Source organism: Cyanistes caeruleus, chromosome 1 (assembly GCF_971803275.1).
Source record: "Cyanistes caeruleus chromosome 1, bCyaCae1.hap1.1, whole genome shotgun sequence".
Lineage (NCBI taxonomy): Eukaryota > Metazoa > Chordata > Aves > Passeriformes > Paridae > Cyanistes > Cyanistes caeruleus.
The window spans coordinates 64,026,061-64,032,430 of NC_141701.1; positions in this window are offsets into that span (position 1 = coordinate 64,026,061).

Consider the following 6,370-nt stretch of genomic DNA (forward strand, 5'->3'; position numbering starts at 1 on the left):
AAATACACCAGTGCTTTGGGTATCCTGTTTCCAATCGAATCTACTGTGTTCCCCTAATAGGTACAATCAATGTAAAACAAGCTCTCTTACTATTATTTTTTTTTTAATGGAGTCATTAGAGATTTCTTTAGTACATTGTCACAAAATAAAAATTTACTTGGCTGATTGCTTCTGCTCATGTCTCCTCTTTTAAGAAGCATTAGCATCACAAATACATCAGTCCAGTACCCTATACCTTGTATATAGCAACCCCATACCTTTAAATTTATGATTTGCAATCTAGTATGCAAAAACAGAGCTTTTTTTCCTGGCTCCACATTTGAATGCAAGAGAATGCAATATTAAATTACTTATAAAATTACTCAATAATTCAATAATTACTAGGACTCTTAGATTGTTCTGTAAGGAATTTTCTGCAAGTATGCATTGATATTCAACATTTATTGATATTCCTGAAATATATATCACAGTGTCTTCCATTCAGATTAATCTGACAAGGTCTACTAACTTAGAGATCAGAAAAAAAAAACCTAAGTCATTTTCTTTATGTTTCTACTGTGCACTAAGCCACATAATCTTGTTGTCATGTGAAATTAGCAGCAAAGATCCCTGTGCAAAACAAACACTGACATGTACTGTACATGTGCTGAAGGCAGCTACCTAATTACAAAAAAATCCAGGTCATATATCCCCAGCCACTATACATAGCTAAGACATTCAGGTAATTCCTCCTTCACAAGGTTTCTTTGTTGACAGCTGTTACACTGACAGAATTTGTTGCTTTCTTACTTGTCATAATCGTTTTTCTCTTTAATACCTCTAAGTGTTAAACAAGTTACATAAGTTAGTAACATTAAATGCAACGTAAAGTAGAGCTTCAGACAGCGGGTTACCCACCTGAGAGCCAAACATGAGAAAATGCCAGCATATTATTCTACAACTAGGTTAGTCCTCCATTTTCCAGTCTTAACAAACCGTTCTGAGAAACTGCATGATAAAGGGTTTCAACCTACACAATGATTCAGTACTTGGAAATACACTGACAAGGAGGGCAAACCAATAACAGAAATACATTCAAAGGCAACTACCATTTTCTTTACACACCCCAAATAGGGATTTCCCTGGTCTCCTGAGTGTTCAATTGGTTTCCTCAGCGCTACCTCAAATTTCAATGCAAGAATCAAATGCTGGCACAAAGTGAGAAGTCAGTGCAGTTCCTAAGCTAAGGTAGAGCAGGTAACGTTGTTCCAGAACCACTGAAGAAAAATGCCGATACCACATTTGATAAAAGTGACAGTACTCGACCTCTTCCAGAACTTTGTAACACTGTCATCTTTTATTGAAGATAAAAGCGGGAGCAAAGCACAATACAGAATATTAACGTGTCAATTCTTTCAGCTTCAGACAATAAAACATTTTGGTTTAAGACTTGATCTTTTTGGTTTGTTTTTACATTGTGAATTATAGTTTATCTTGGTTCTGTCATCTTTTTGAAATGCGGTTTTATGACCAGCCACTAAGGCTGAGTTGTTAAGCTCAGCTTTTTCTGATAATGTATTGTTATGGAGCAGCTGTTCATGAGTTAGGCAAATAGATTTAGTCCTCAGAGAAAATAGTTAATTGACTTCATTGCATGTCAAGTAGATGGTAAAATATATCAAATCATATTTCACTAAAATTTACTTGAAAATAAACAAATGGTTTTTCTGTTTTTCCTTCCCATCTGTCCTCAAAATTTTAGCAAAACTTTAGTTTCCTGTGAAAAGTCATTTGACCTAAACATTGTATGTGCTAAATTCTGAGACACACTCTCATATTTTGATTCTTAAAATATCAGGATATTTTAAAAGTAAAAATCATGTGCTAGCTATTTATAACATGAACTAGATACAAAAAGAGAAAAACTATTGGAAAGATTTGCTGAAGCATTTCTGTATTTAAATGTTCATCAAACTGTTAAAAATAAATCTTCATTTCTTTTGAGTGTGAGTACTCTGAGCATGCCATGTCATCTCTAATGGAAAAGTCAGGTCATTTACTCAGGTATGATGCACTTACTACTGAAAAAAACATGATGATTTGTCTCTTTTTATTACATATTATTCAGATAATGCTAAATAATTAAGGTATTTAGAATTATGGAACTTGTGACATTAGCAAAATAAACAGAGATGGTAATAGGAAAGGATTTGGAATATTTTTTGTGTAGTTTTTTTGCTACCCCCAAAAGATTTCACAGATGTTAAAAAGATGCAAATAATTTTCAAAACTGTAAAAATCTCATTCAGTTAAACACTAAAATGTTACCATGTTATTCTAAGATCATTGTAAGGAAAAAGACAACACATTTTAATTACATATCAGAATTAATTTCCACATCCTTTATTACCTGAGGTTATTTTATAATCTGTAGGTGACTTTATGATTTAACTACAGAAATTACCTTGTCATAGGAAGATTAAATGAAAAACACAGCTAAGGCAGGGTTCAGCTCTGGACTCTGAAGCACATCACTTTAGGTGTTTACAGTAGGTGTATGCACATAAGCTGGGTGTGGGGGAGGCTGAGCTTTCACTAAATTGAAGGAGATTTTGCCAACACAGTTGGTAGCACACAGAGCCCTGGGACAGGTTCCAGCTGCCACAACCTGCCCAGTCCCGTGGGGCACAAGTCTCCCTACAACCTGTGATAGATCTGCCAGACCTTTTGGATAGCAACTTAAATGGCAGTGGACACCCACATAGAGTCAAATGAACAAAAGTCCCAGAGCCCATTGGTGCTGACAAGACTTAGACTCCCACTCACACGAGCACGTCCACTATCAATACTTCTGCTACTTGTCTGAATCTGGAGCTGAATCCCACCCACAGTCTCACCAGCACACCTACCACAGCTTTTCTGAGAAGGAATCCTTTCCTAACTTAAACTTTTAATTACTAAACCGCTTCACAAACTAAACTCTTCATAGACATGATTTTTTTTTTTCTCTTCTCAATTTCATTATATTACCTATAATTGTATATTCTTAAACCACGTGGATTTCCTGAACCTGGAAAACCTTCAGCCACTATATTCTATTAGTACACTGCTCTCTGTTTCCTACCACCCTTCCTTTGCAGTCACCTCTTGACAAAGCTGTGTATGCCTCACTTTTATACTCCATCCCCACAAAGCAATTTTGTCTCACATTGTTTCCATCTGGATTATTTTTGCTGTTCCCTAAGTTTTTCTCCCAGGGTCTTTTTAGTAATATGAAATTCAGAGCCGAAAGAATATCAGCTGCCACCAACAAAGCTGTGTAAAGTATTGTTTGTACCTGGGAACTCTTCCAGGGCAGAAAACAAACTGCAGGCATTGGAACTGACAAAAGTTACTGATAGTAACTGATGTGCCAACTGTATCACAACCATCTGAATCTTTGTCTTTCTAAATGGGTGGGGTGTATAAGAAAGTAATTTTCATTCCTAAAAAACAAGAATTGATTACCTGAAAAGTGACTTCTATCTACTTTCAGCAGAAAATACATTAATTAATCTTTAATCTGTTTAGAGATAATTTTCCCAGTTTTGTCCAGTGTTTTTTACTCACATAAACTGAAACTGTCATGGCAACAGGAGAGTTTTCAATCACTGTCCCACAATCTACTTAAGTGTCCAAGATAAAACTTTAAAAGCTTGTAAATAATTTAGAAACTAAACCAAAAATGCAGAAATTAATATGACACTACCACTATTTCAACACAGGGACATGCAAACAGACATTTTGTGGATTTTTAGAAATTGCCTAATCTCTGAGGCTTTTGCCATAGGAATTCATAAGGTTTAGAAAACCACAGAAAGTATGAATAGTCCCATGAGTACCACCTTCTGAATCAAAAGGCTGCTACTTAAAAAATAGAGATTCTCTGCTATTTGAATATGTAAAAGATTATACTTTGACCAGTTTCCTTTTTTTTTTTAAGCTGTATTTTCCTAAGATGTAACCATCTTAGCTCTGAAATAACTATTACTGCTATTGCTATTACTATTAGTCCAGAGCCAAACCTGTCATTTCTAAATCAGAATATTGCAGTGAAATACATCTGAAGTCCCATCTTTAAGTTTATTCTGATAATTGAAATTCTGATAAATGAAAAAACACTTATTGGAAATTTATTATTAAATTTTCTCCCTGTTCTTGTCAATGGGTTACAAGATCTACTTCTAGGTGAAATTTTAGACACTATTTTTCACACTGTGTACTGAATTGTCCTTCCTATTTGAGAAATTGTTTTTCCAAGACACTTTCCTGCATTTGAGACCTGCAGATACATATAATTTCAAACAGAAGAGGTACAATCAGCATTTTCTCTTTAAAGATATCTTCATTTTGGCATTAGTATTCCCTTTTGGCACAGAATAACCGGAGACTGCGACTTCCTTCTATTTAAGGCAAGCCTAGAGTAAGGAATTAACTCTAGATTTTATTTAGCAATAATTTCTAATTTCTAAAATACCAGCTAACGTTTATTTTTAAAGGCAATAACCCAGGAAGCAGGTTAACACTTTGGCTTTGTGATTTTCCCTGTACTGTGTTCCTCACATAAACAATAGAGCTGATATCAGAACTCTTTTAAAAATGCAGGGAAATGATTAATTAATGTGTCTATTAATTATTTGGGAAAAGGTGAAGTCCAAGGTGGCATATTCACAGATGTCAAAATAATTTAGGTTACTGAAAACCAAGAAGAACTGTGTGGAATTCCAGAGGCACTTTAAAAGATAGACAACTGTGCTGCCTGACTGCAGTTAAAACTCTGCATTAACAAAGGCATGTTAATGTACAGTAGGAGGTAAAACATTCAATATGATTTGAGCTGAGGATACACCTTCATGAGCTCTAAGTGAATCATAATCATTTGGGAGTGGGGCACAGGAGACACTGAGTTATTGTTGGCATCTCCTTTAATATAATTATTAACTATTTGGGGGGGCTAAATTTTAAAATGTATTTAAAAATTGGGTTAAAATAATTCCTGAAAAATTATACAATGCCATTAATTAGATTAGTTTGGCTTGCATTTACGGCTCATAAACCGTTTTATTCATTTCTCATCTCTGTAATTTATTCACCTTTTTAACATCTGTTTTAAAATTTCATTGGAAGATCTTCCAAGCAAGAGCTCCTCAGTTTTTGCACAGCACACAGCCCAAAGGAACCTTATGCAGCCTGGAATCTTGTGGACACCAACACACCACTAATTAATGCATACTGCTGAGAACCAGTCATTTTCTTTCAATTTTGAATGTTGTGTTTAAGTCTAACCACCTCATTTAAAACAAATAATACAGTGGAACTGGAAGGTGTTCAGAGAACATAAATGCTACTATAGTATTAGACTTTCATGAAATGAGGGTTACTAAGCACCAGGATTCTTTCCTCTGGAGAGGAAACATGTAAAAGACCAATAAAATAATACATGCAAAGCAAGAGCAACTTGTGAGGTCTTATTCATCTCTGCTCTGTGAAAAAAGAAAACAACAACCAATAAAACCAAAGGAACATTAATGACCTAGAAAAGGAATTTCATCCTTTCCTTGTGTGAAGGGAAGCAGAAGAACTTACTGTGATAGATACAGTTGAACCCAAGAGATCAGAAATGAGCAGGATGGAAGAGGGGCATTCAATTCCCTGAAGATGGCACAGAGAGACATTTAACATGATCTAGCAGTATTGTTAAGAGTGGCAAATACGACAGAAAATCTTCAGAAGACATGTACTGTGCTGAAAGCAGATGAGGACCAGCAGGGACACTAAGATATCTCCACAGGGTAAAAATTCCTTAAGGATAGAAAACATCATCATTCAGTGTATTAACCAACAGGTATGTGGCTAAAATCAGAATAGACAATTACCTTCAGAGAAGATTGTTCTTACAGCTTTCATTGACAGATAGTGGCTAGGGCCATGAACAATTTGTTCATGCAGTAAGTAGCACAGTACTCTTATATTTGATTTTGTGGGTTTTCCCCAAGACCCTGATATATGTTGCCCTAAATTCATCTAGATTTTACTGCTTATCACACCTCATCATATAATTCTGCCCAATTTGTTTTCAGAAAAGTGGAAAGAAGTTTTTCCAAAAGGGAACTGAATTTAATGTTGCCATCAAGGATCTGAGAGTAAACCTTTTTTCAAAACTTATTCTGTCTCATAATATTTTTCATTTTTATTTTTCAACCATAATTTTGGATATAGTTTGATGTCCTTCATTATACATAGGGACATCTCTTTCCTGAAAAATGGTATCCCGAATTCTTAGTCCCCAGCCTTCTTGTCAGTTGAATATCAGGAGTAACAGTTTTTTTCCTTACAAACTCTACATGGTCAG